Here is a 13,722-nt window from a genome sequence, read left to right on the forward strand (position 1 = left end):
ATGTAAAGTCCTTGCAATAATTGAACAAAAACAGAACACAAGACAGGGCTATGCTTGTGGTGCAATAACAGTAGAACTACTGAAAACCATAACAATCACTACAACAATATTAATGGTTTTTGATTTAAAAGCAAGGCAAGCTATTTTGAGGGGAAGGGGAAAAGGTAATGCTGTTGACCCCAGTACTTGACTGGCACAGATAAAAATGTGTCTCTAGTAGATGTTTGAAAGCAGAAATACCCTATAAATGTAGGTACATTGAGAATGATTAAAAGTGGTGCAAACAAAGGCATACAGAAAGTAGCATTACAAGGCTCTGCATACATCTTAATATTTATATATTATATTGTGTAGACTCCCTGCACTACGAGAGAATGACAACGAAACAGCACAAAGCCATGTTCATGGTGCGATAATAACAATTAAACTATTCAACATCATCCTTTAAAGGTCCGTTTTCCATGCTGGCATGGGTTGGACGATTTGACCAGAGCTGAAAAGCCAGAGAGCTGCATTAGGTTCCAGCCTGATTTGGCTTGGTTTCTACAGCTGGATGCCATTATTAACACCCTCCTTTACTTGTTTCAGTCATTTGACTGTGGCCATGCTGGAACACTGCCTTTAGTCAAGCAAATCGACCCCAGGACTTATTCTTTGTAAGCCTAGTACTTATTCTATCGGTTTCTTTTGCCAAACCGCTAAGTTATGGGGATGTAAACACACCAGCATCGGTTGTCAAGCGATGTTGGGGGAACAAACAGACACATAAACATATACACACACATACATATATTTCAGTTTCCGTCTCCCGAATCTACTCACAATGCTTTGGTCGGCCCGAGGCTATAGAAGACACTTGCCTAAGGTGGCATGCAGTGGGACTGAACCTGGAACCATGTAGTTCATAAGCAAGCTACTTACCACACAGCCACTCCAACACCTTCATCTTTACAATATATGCTGGGTTCTTTTAATATAGCATTGTTGGAAACAACAGCAACAATATTAGTGGTTTCTACTTTAAACAAGAGGCAAGCTATTTTGAAGGGAAGGGGAGTAGGCAACCCCATCGCCCCCCCCCCAATATTTGACTGAAGCTTAATTTTAACAAGGTCCACAAGGGAATATTTGAACACAGGATGTAAAAAGCCAGAGAAAATCCTCCAAGGTAAAATATTTTTGCCATTGCTCCAAGAATTCTGAAGCTTCTCTTAGTGTTTTAGCAGTGAGTTATGTCGTAGAAAGTACGAAGTGATTCTGCCGCTTTACTTAACATAATCAGATTAGTGGGTGTGTGGACAGGGAAGGTGGGCAGAGTTAAGAAAGAAAAGACAAGAAGGAAGGAAGGAAGGAAGGAAGGAAGGAAGGGAGAAGTGGTGATTTAACATGAAAAATAAAAGGAAAAAAAAAACGGAAGAAAAAATTTAAACAAAAGAAAGCTTTCTAATTGAAGATGTCTTTAAGGAAAAATCAAGTGTTGGCTGCGTATATTTGAGTGTAAAATGTGTATTATGGCGGAATGATAGGAAATGACAGGCCCACCATATACTATTTTAGAATGTCCTCTTTGATGTGACAACAGAATCAGCTAGATTCAACATTCAGATTGGTTCCACAATACTAATCAGCTTTCACTTTTCACTATAACACCAAACTGTTTAACGGAGGGTGAGGAGGACAAGGAGAAGGAGAAGGGGAGGGTCTTGGTTTCTTTCAGTTTTTTTTTACTTTTTTCTCCGTTTTCTTTTTTTTCTTTTTCTTCCCCTGTTAATTTTATGGTTAAAAACCAATGACTACTTTAGCTTTTAAAACAAAGTGCTACTCTCTTTCTTTTTTTTTTTATTTTTGTCTCTCTTTTTTCTCACACTCACTCTCTGTCTGTCTGTCTGTCTCTCTCTTTCTCTCTTTGCGTTTTAGTATTTTAAATATAAAGTGCTACTCATGAATATTTTACGAAAATTAACATCATTGACAAAATAAAATACATTCTGTTATTCTTTTATTCTCTTATTTGTTTCAGTCATTTGACTATGGCCATGCTGGAGCACCACCTTTAGTTGAACCAACTGACTCGAAGACTTATTCTTTGTAAGCCTAGTACTTATTCTATTGGTCTCTTTTTGCCGAACTGCATATTAGCTCCCTCATTCCATCAAATTGACATTGTCATGGTTGAAGTGATTGCAGAACAATGTCAGATCAAGTGCTTGGCTCAAGAACACAACACACCACTTGGTCTAGGAATTGAAATCACGATCTACCAATCACAAGTGCAATACCCTAACAACTAAGCCAAGCACCTTCACAAATATATACAACATGCAATATTTTTTCTGACTCTTTGTATTTTGAGCTCAAGGATCAATGAAGTCAACTTTGCTTTTTGTATAAAGCTACAAGTCTCTGATATCCAAAGGACTAAAAAGTCTCTGTAGAAGGGCACCCAGGAGTTATGTCCTAGATATGCTCTGGCCCCCTTAAAATGTCAGCAGTTAAGGGCTGAAATACTTGCTTGAAGAGGGTTTCTTCTCTGTTGTTCAGTTCTCTTGAGAGTTTCTTACCAATCAAATGCTGGAGTAGCTTTAATCAACTACCGTACCTCAAAATTGCTGGCCTTACTTCTACATCAGAAATTATTATCAATATAACAGAACTGTTTAATATAATCAGTAAAGCACCAAACAAATTATGTCATGGTATTTAGTTTTGGATTTATATTCTGAGATGAAATCCTGTTGATATTGACTTCACCTTTGAAATTATATAAAGTAGGTACTAATATATCACTGGGGTTGGTTAATCAACCTATTCACTAACCCAAATATATCCAGTGTGGGATTATGTTAGAGAAGTATAGGATGACATATCATTATATTTCACATAAACAAGGAATTAACACAAAAATGTGGATTGTTCAAATGGTATTATCATAATAGAAGGTGGCGAGCTGGCAGAAACGTTAGCACACCAGGTGAAAGCATAACCGTATTTTGTCTGCCATTAGGTTCTGAGTTCAAATTCCGCCATGGTCGACTTTGCCTTTCATCCTTTCGGGTTCGATAAATTAAGTACCAGTTAAGCACTGGGGTTGATATAATTGACTTAATCCATTTGTCTGTCCTTGTTTGTCCCCTTTGTGTTTAGCCCCTTGTGAGTAGTAAAGAAATAGGTATTATCATAATAGTCATTGAAAACCACAAAAATAATGTGGACTTACAAGAATACCCATAGTTTTCAGAGCAATCCTTTTTTTTTTAAGTGTCTTAACATGTCTGATTGAACATTTTGGAATAATAAAAAATGTGTCTTCATTAAAGCCACTTGGCTGGAGAATCTTCACTGCAAGTCATTGAAATTCCTTAAGAAAGACCACAAAGTGACAATGAAATGAGGCATCAAACCACTCCAAATGATGTCCCTTGACACAGAGATTGCACAATTAAGTGCTGCAACACTTCTTCATAATGTTGGTTATTCAAAAAAAAAAAAAAAAAGAAAAGCAGCAGAAAACAGATACTGCAAAAATCTCATACAATAGATGATACAAAAAGAGCCATATGACAAACAGTGTAACAAGACCTCACAACAGCTGTTATTAAATTATATAACATATACTGTGAAAATGAGTCAGACAACACATTTGGTTAAAAAAAAAAAAAAATAAAGGTGATAATTGAAGAAAGCAATGAATTTATTGAAGTTGCTGTCTGAAAGTATAGTTAATATTTTAGACCGTCATGTGTAAAGTACAAGATTGGTGGGTACTTAATTGAAAGCTGAAAGTAATGTAATAACAAACACTAATTTGACAGATTTGTTTCGGTTAAGTATTTTCATATAAAATATTTATTTTATTTGTTTGAGAAAAATTAAAAATATTGCAATCACTCTGTGTGTACATGAGTGGGTGTATATGTGTATGTAAGTAGGCGTGTGTGTGTGTGTGTGGAAATATATATGTATATATATATATATATACACACACATATATATATATATACATATATATATATATATATATATATATTATATATATATATATATATATATATATATACACATATATATATATATACCTACATATATATGCATACACATATATACATATATATACACATATACATACATATACATATATATATATATATAATATATATATATATATAATATATATATATATACAGACACACACATATACATTTATATAAGTATATGTACATACACATGTATATATATGCATGCATGTACATACGTATGTATGTATGTATGTATGTATGTAGGTAGGTAGGTAGGTAGGTAGAAAGGTATGTATAAATGTATGTATGTATATATGTATGTATGTAGAACATCTGATATTTCTTGTGATTTTTAGATTTAAAACATATCTTTGTTAATTTTAAACTTCTATAAAACTCTTGAAGTTTTATAGATTCTAATTTTTATCCAACTATAATAAAAGTTGTGGAAAAATTCTCCAAAAAACATCTTCACCTCAAATGTTCTTGTACTCATAATTAAGACTTAGTTTCGACATTCATAGGTATGTCTTTGTGTGTTTCACTTGCCTGAACGTATATCATCCATTAGTTCTGTCTAGAACTGTCTCACATTAATTGCTACCCGAACAATAGATGAGAAAATGTTGTGTGGGAGGCTGTCAGAATCATAAAGCTTCACCTGTTGTGTTGATTTGCAATGATCAAAGAATCAACCTTCAATCTACCTGTGTTTTGCATGTGTGTGTGTGTGTGTGTGTGTGTGTGTGTGTGTGTGTGTTAGGGGGTGGGGGTGGGCGCATGCATGCTTTTAATTTAATAGTGTTCTCTATAAGTATTTTCTGGATGTTTCTATCTGGCAGTTGAACAGGTTGCACCAATCTGTAATATCTTTTTTTGTATTAACAACAGTCTCATAGGATTGAGGGATGCTATACTACTATGATTACTCTCTTTTACTCTTTTATACTGGTTTCAGTCATTTGACTGCGGCCATGCTGGAGCAATGCCTTTAGTCAAGCAAATTGCCCCCCCCCCCCCCGGACTTATTCTTTGTAAGCCAGGTACTTATTCTATCGGATCTCTTTTGCTGAACTGCTAAGTTAAGGGGACGTAAACACACCAGCATCAGCTGTCAAGCGATGTTGGGGGGACAAACACAGACACACAAACATACACACACACATGCCAACCACTTTACAGCATGTACTGGATGGGTGTTTTGCATGCCACAGGCACTATTGTGTTCATTATGTACCTCACAAGTCAACAAACCCAAGGTGAGAGGATGTTGTCACTGTATGTTAGATGGATGTTAAAGTATGAGGGAAGAGGTCATAGGAGAGAAGGTTCTTGTTGTAGAGGAACCAAATGGCTACTCACATTTAGGAGGGAAAATGTGAGGATGAATTAGAGGTATCTTTAATGCTTTAGCATTTAGATTACTCTGTCAAATGTAATGCTGATGTATTCACATTGTTTTCAATTAATCATGCCTTCTCTCATAGCTTTGAGATTTCAATGCCATACTCTTTTACTCTCTTTTACTTGTTTCAGTCATTTGACTGCGGCCATGCTGGAGCACCGCCTTTAATTGAGCAACTCGACCCCGGGACTTATTCTTTTGTAAGCCCAGTACTTATTCTATCGGTCTCTTTTGCCGAACCGCTAAGTAACGTGAACATAAACACACCAGCATCGGTTGTCAAGCGATGTTGGGGTGACAAACACAGACACACAAACACACACACGCATATATATACATATATACGACAGGCTTCTTTCAGTTTCCGTCTACCAAATCCACTCACAAGGCTTTGGTCGGCCTGAAGCTATCGTAGAAGACACTTGCTCAAGGTGCAACGCAGTGGGACTGAACCCGGAACCATGTCGTTGGTAAACAAGCTACTTACCACACAGCCACTCTTGTGCCATGATTGTTTATTTTTAGAATGACATTGTAGGGCAGGTATGAGAGGTTGGATCTGGCCAGTTTGAACATAAAACAGGTAGAATATTTTGGCTGGAAATGGCCAGTTTAAATGCTAAAGGTTTAAGGAGATAGACAGGGGTGATGAGGTGTCCAGGTGGTACCTCAGATAGCTGGAGCTGTAGTAGTTGTGGGGAAATGTATGAGTTCCTTTCAAGCGTTGGGCCTCATGGTGGCAAAATGGTCGAGCACCTTTCATGTATTGGGCCTCACGGAGGCAATGACCAAAACCTTTGGCATTATGTCATGCTTGAGAAGAAGACCCATCAAGCTTGAGCAAAATTGCAGTCATAGTTGACACCGGTGTAAATGAAATGGTACCCATGCTTTTCTCATCTATTGTTCGGGTAGAAATTAATGTGAGACAGTTCTAGACAGAACTAATGGATGATATACGTTCAGGCAAGTGAAACACACAAAGATATACCTATGAATGTCGAAACTAAGTCTTAATTATGAGTACAAGAACATTTGAGGTGAAGATGTTTTTGGAGAATTTTTACACAACTTTTATTATAGTTGGATAAAAATTAGAATTTATAAAACTTCAAGAGTTTTATAGAAGTTTAAAATTAACAAAGATATGTTTTAAATCTAAACTCACAAGAAATATCAGATGGTCTACATACATACATATATACATACATACATTTATACATACCTACCTACCAAAGCACCCATTACACTCTCAGAGTGGTTGGCATTAGGAAGGGTGTCTGGCCATAGAGAACCATGCCAAATCAGACTGGAGTCTGGCACAGCCTTCCAGTGTGCCAGCCTAGTCAAACCATCCAACTCATGCCAGCATGGACAACAAACGTTAAATGATGATGATGATGATGATATGAGCGTGTGTGTATGTGTGTATGAGTGTGCACATGTGTATGTGTGTGTGTGTGTGTATGCATGCATGTGTGTGTGCGTATCTTTGTATTTACATAATGGCTCCTTTATACTTAATTTCACAGATACAGAGAGAGAAAGAGAGTAAGAGGGAGAGAGGGAGAGCCATACACATGTGCCAATATAAACACATACATACATACACAAGTACTTATACTTGCCAACACAGACAAGCAAATCTACACACAACAGGCAAATACAGGTTCCACACAAAAACACAAGGAGATGAGTTTCGTACTGTTTTGAATAAGCTGTAAATAGCCATGTTGTATCCACTGTGAATCATTACCAACGACCACAACAAAAAGCCGATGAATAGTCTTTTCATATATACATAAATTTAATTTACACAACTTTTAAAAGGGGAAACGTTTCATTGAAGAAAAATCATACAAACTGAAAGAATGAAATTCAATGAAACATAATTTCTTATTTATTTGAGGATTTTCCTAGCGTGTGTGATTGTGTATGTGTCGTCTGCACCTGTCAATGTAAATGTGTGAAATGGGAGCGATTTTGCTTGTGTGTTTATGTGTATGTGCGTGTGTATGTGTGTGTTTGTAGGTGTCGTCTGCATCTGTCTTAATGAAAATGTGTGAAAGTGGAGCGATTTTGCTTGTGTGTTTATGTGTTTATGTATATGTGTGTGTGTTTGTGTGTGTGTCGTCTGCATCTATCTTAATGTAAATGTGTGAAATGGGAGCGATTTTGCTTGTGTGTTTATGTGTATGTGCGTGTGTATGTGTGTGTTTGTGGGTGTCGTCTGCATCTGTCTTAATGAAAATGTGTGAAAGTGGAGCGATTTTGCTTGTGTGTTTATGTGTTTATGTATATGTGTGTGTGTTTGTGTGTGTGTCGTCTGCATCTATCTTAATGAAAATGTGTGAAATGGGAGCGATTTTGCTTGTGTGTTTATGTGTATGTGCGTGTGTATGTGTGTGTTTGTGGGTGTCGTCTGCATCTGTCTTAATGAAAATGTGTGAAATGGGAGCGATTTTGCTTGTGTGTTTATGTGTTTATGTATATGTGTGTGTGTTTGTGTGTGTGTCGTCTGCATCTATCTTAATGAAAATGTGTGAAATGGGAGCGATTTTGCTTGTGTGTTTATGTGTATGTGTGTGTGTATGTGTGTGTTTGTGTGTGTCGTCTGCATGTGTCTTAATGTAAATGTGTGAAATGGGAGCGATTTTGCTTGTGTGTTTATGTGTATGTGCGTGTGTATGTGTGTGTTTGTGTGTGTCGTCTGCATGTGTCTTAATGTAAATGTGTGAAATGGGAGCGATTTTGCTTGTGTGTTTATGTGTATGTTTGTGTGTGTTTGTGTTTTCATATGTGAAAATAGATTGTATGTGTGTGAAAGTTGAGTAATTGCCTCCGTGTGTGTGTCTGTGTGTTTATGTATACATACACGAAAGTAGAGTAATTGCATGTATGTGTTTATAGGTATGTGTGTGCATGTGCATCTATGTATGTGTATATGTATGCATATTTGCAAAACTGTGTATGTGCGGGGGGGGGGGAGGGTTAGCACTACAAAGATGCAGAAAGGAGGCAGACACTGATGCATTCCAGTTTTCAATCTGAGTTTCTTTCCTCTAAAGACCTGGTAGTTTGCGTTTCTCTGTTTAACCAATGAAAAGGTAGAATTTTAACATCATTTGCAGTTCGCCGCAAAAAGGATATTGTTTGGAGTGTGTAAAGATTTAGCACAATAAATATAATTAAAAGAAAATAATGAGAAGACAGTTTCAAAAATCGATGCATCGCTTGTGCACAGGTCTCAGTATTCCTGAAACACTTGTATAATTTATCTTTTATCTTTTACTTGCTTCAGTCATTAGACTGTGGCCAAGCTGGGGCACCCCCTTGAAGAATTCTTAGTCAAATAAATTGACCCCAGCACTAAAAATTTTCTTAAAACCCAGAGTTTTCTCTCCTGGTCTCTTTTGATGAACATATAAATTATAGGGACCTAAATGCACCAACATTGGTTGTCAAGTAGTGACAGGGGTCACACACACACACAAACATACACTCACACATACACATATATGACAAGCTTCTTTTAGTTTCCTTCCCCCAATCCATTCATAAGGGATGGTCAGCCTAAGGCTATAATAGAAGACACTTGCTCAAGGTGTCACACAGTAAGACTGCAAGTTTCTTACCAAGCAGCCACACCTGCATGCATACATTTATATATGACGGGCTTCTTTCAGTTTCCGTCTACCAATCCACTCATAAGGCTTTGGTCAGCCTACCGTCATAATAGAAGATATTTGCCCAATGTGCCATGCAGTGAGATTGAACCCAGAACCATGTGGTTGGGAAGCACACAGCCATGCCAGCACCTATTATATTTAAATATAATTTTCCACCAGCCTCAGTACAACACAATGTCTAATTGGATAAAATTTTGAGTTATATAAGCAGTCTGTACATGGAGGTGTGTGGCTTAGTGGTAAGGTTGTCAGCATCATGATCGTAAGATTGTGGTTTCGATTTCTGGACAGGGCGACGCGTTGTGTTCTTGAGCAAAACACTTCATTTCACGTTGCTCCAGTCCACTCAGCTGGCAAAAATGAGTAACGCTGCGATGGACTAGCGTCCTGTCCAGCTGGGGAACACATACACCATTGAAACCGGGAAACCGAGCCCATGAGCCTGGCTAGGCTTTAAAAGGGCGCATTTATTTATTTTTTTCAAGCAGTCTGTACAGCTTTTTTTTTTTTTTTTTTACATAGAATTAAATGTTAATTAGTTGAATATCTCACAAACAGTGAATATAAGTTTTAAAAAACAGAATCAGAATGAGACTCTGAGACAAGTCTGGCTTCTCAAATCACAGATACAGCCTATCTGATACTTACTGAGTTCCATACTGACGGAAAAAAAGCAAAAAAAAAAATATTTGGACTATTATACCTCAATGTTTCCATTCTTCAGTTCTCCATTTGGTTCACATAAAGGTAAAAACATTGGAGACTCTAGATGTAATTAAGGTTCATTAGATATTCAAATAAAGTTGTAGTATTAATTATTGTTGCTCAGTCCTGAACATAATAAGGAAGTCTAACTGATAAATTATGAGTTTGGCTTTTTATACCAATGGCCATAGTAATTCATATTTTTATGGGTTTTCTTGCAAATATTCCTTTTGTAATTGTAGAAATGTTATTTTAATATTTATTTTCCATTTCATTTTTCTGTTACCCTGTCATATATCATCATTAAAATTTCAATCACTCATTTCTATTTCATTGAAGTATTTCGGTAGCAATTTGTCATCCAATGATGTGAGCTATTTAGTCATTTGTAGGTAGCTAAATGAAATGTTAATCAGCTATTTGTAGCTAATTCAAGTGTTAATTAGTCATTTATAATCAACTGAAGTGTTAATTAATCATCTGTAGCAAACAAAAATCCATAGAAATTTTCTCATTTTATTAACAAAAACAACAACAAGCCAATGGAGGCAGCCTCTAAGTAATTATTTAAGCTGTTAGACAGAACAACCAAACCTCTCACAAACTATGCCTTAACTTTATAGTATGCTGAGAGAGAGAGAGAGAGACAGACAGACAGAGACAGATAGAAAAGGGGAAGAGGAGAGAGAGTGAAATACGGGGGGGTAAAAAGGGAGGAGGAGATGAGGATATCATGATGTCTTGCTAAATAGTGAAACCTTGTTTTATAAATTTCATTTGTTCCTGAGGGTCATTCAACACCTGTGGTAAGTAGCTTGCTTACCAACCACATGTTTTCAGGTTCAGTCCCACTGTGTGGCACCTTGAGTAAGTGTCTTCTACTATAGCCTCGGGCCGACCAAAGCTTGTGAGTGGATTGGTTGACGGAAACTGAAAGAAGCCTGTCGTATATATGTGTGTATATATATGTGTGTGTGTTTGTGTGTCTGTGTTTGTCCCTTCAACAGCACTTGACAACTGATGCTGGTGTGTTTACGTCCCTGTAATTTAGCAGTTCAGCAAAAGTGACCGATAGAATAAGTACTAGGCTTACAAAGAGTAAGTTCTGGGGTCGATTTGCTCGACTAAAGGCAGTGCTCCAGCATGGCCGCAGTCAAATGACTGAAATAAGTAAAAGAGTAAAAGAGACCTGCCTTTTACTCTTTTACTCTTTTATTTGTTTCAGTCATTTGACTGCGGCCATGCTGGAGCACCGCCTTTTAGTCGAACCAATCGACCCTGGGACTTATTCTTTGTAAGCCCAGTACTTATTCTATCGGTCTCTTTTGCCCACCGCTAAGTGATGGGGACGTAAACGCACCAACATCGGTTGTCAAGCAATGCTAGGGGGACAAACACACACACACATATATATATATATATACATATATACGACAGGCTTCTTTCAGTTTCCATCTACCAAATCCACTCACAAGGCATTGGTTGGCCCAGGGCTATAGCAGAAGACACTTGCCCAAGATGCCATGCAGTGGGACTGGATCCGGAACCATGTGGTTGGTTAGCAAGCTACTTACCACACAGCCACTCCTGTGCCTATGTAGTGAATGCTTTCCTGCTACCAAAATTAGTCTGTCAGCAAAATTAGTTTTGGACATCATAAATGTATGATATTACCTTACTAGGTTTGGCTGGTTTAAATTTTAAAAGGTTAAAAGCTTTCTAAATACTAGCATTGATTTGTTAATATCAAATGGGGGGGGGGGGGGAACTAAAACCAACATCTATTACTATTTTTATAAATTTTTTCACAACAATGAGATTGTGATATTTGCATATTTTGTTGAGTGGTTTGCGTTACGTATCGCAGTGTCTTCAAATGTCATTTTTAGGCTTACACAGACAAAAAAGTGAGGAAAATAATGTGAAAATAGACTTTGGGAGAGGAATTAATACTTCACTGTAGATATGTCATAGGGTAACATGGTATAACAAATAGTACTACTACTAATAATAATAATGATGATGATGATGATGATGATGATGATGGAGACGATATTCATCATCATCATCATCATCACCATCATCATCATCACCTTCACCATCATCATCATCATCATCATCAGCAGCAGCAGCAGCAGCAGCAGCAGCAGCAGCAACAACAGCAGATATTAGAATTGAGACTCTCATTGCCAACCTGCAGTCAATAACCATTTTATATTCTGCAAGAATCCTGAAAAAGATTCTTGAGATTTGAGGAGACTTGTCACTAAACCTCAAGATAACATTCCTGCTAATTGAATTAGCATATGCTAGGCTGCTGCTGATGATGATGATGATAATAATGATGATGATGATGATAATGATGATGATGATGCTGACGATTATGATGATGAGATAATGATAATCAATAACAGAAGTCTATCAAGTCTATATATATATATATATATATTTATACAGACTGATAGATAGATAGAATGAAAGAATGACAGAATAGACAGACAGCCAGGCAGGCAGCTTGATAGATATAATACACAGATAGACAATCAGACAGAAATATAGACAGATTAATAGATATACAGACAGATTAATAGATATACAGACAGATTGACAGGCAGGTAAATAGCAGACAGATATAGATAGTTAGATAAGCAGACACAGGGATAGAGAGACAGGCAACAATATACATAAGTTGGACAACATAGTGGAAATACCTAGCATCATAGCATCATAATATTGTAATATCTGTAAAACCGTCAAAAGCTTGTTTATTTTTGTGCTTTTTGATTTATTATTAGTTTTGCTGTTTATTTTCAGTTATCATCAGAAAAAGGTAATTAAAATTCATTAAAATGACAGATCTATTGGACTTTCAAGGAGGCCAAATTGTTAGTACTCATATGGCAGGTGCTAGCGTAATGAAAACAGCTGAAATGGTTGAGTATCAAGAAGTACTGTCTTGAGAGTAATGATAGCCTTTGAGAAAAAGGGAAAAACTTTCTCATTGAAACAAAACTCTGGAAGAAAACCAAAACTTTTAGATAGGGACTGTTGGACTCTTACACGAATTGTTAGAAAGGATCACGAAAGAATAGCTCCCAGAATTACTGCCGAGCTTAATGACCCTCTCAGGAACTGTTCACTGGGAGCTGCACAAAGCCGGATTTCACAGGAGGGCTGCAATCAGAAAACCACTACTTTCAAAAACGAACGTTGCAATGAGTTTAGAGTGGAATAAAATCCTCCAGAATTGGTCCATAGAGCAGTGGAAGAATGTTATTTTCTCAGATGAATCATCATTTACCTCATTTCCGACCACCGACCGAGTATACGTGTGGAGACAACCAAAAGGAGCATTTGATCCAGACTGCCTTCTTCCAACTGTTAAACATGGAGGAGGGTCTGTGATGCTCTGGAGTGATATATCTTGGAAATCCGCCAGCTCAATGGCTTCCCTTCATGGCAGAATTAATTGTCAAGACTATTTAAGCATTTTATCTTAACAAATTCATCCTGTGGTTGCGAACTGTTTCCAGAGGCAAACACGATCTTTCAGGATGATTATGCTCCAATTCACACAGCTAAATTTGTTACTGAATGGCGTGAGGAATATTCTAGTAAAATTGAACATCTTATTTGGCCACCACAGTCTCCAAATCTCAATATTATTGAACATTTATGGTACATTTTAGAAAAACAAGTAAGGAGTCAATATCCTCCACCATCATTACTACAAGAACTGGAGACTGCTTTAGCTGAAGAATGGACAAAAATTCCTATGGAAACAATTCAAACTTTGTATGAGTCCTTACCTCGTAGAATTCCAGCTGTAATTACTGCCAAATATGGTCCTACCCCATATTAACATAAATTTATTTGAAATTTTAAGGTGCTTCCGATATTCTGGTCC

Source organism: Octopus sinensis, linkage group LG15 (genome assembly GCF_006345805.1).
Source record: "Octopus sinensis linkage group LG15, ASM634580v1, whole genome shotgun sequence".
Classification (NCBI taxonomy): Eukaryota; Metazoa; Mollusca; class Cephalopoda; order Octopoda; family Octopodidae; genus Octopus; species Octopus sinensis.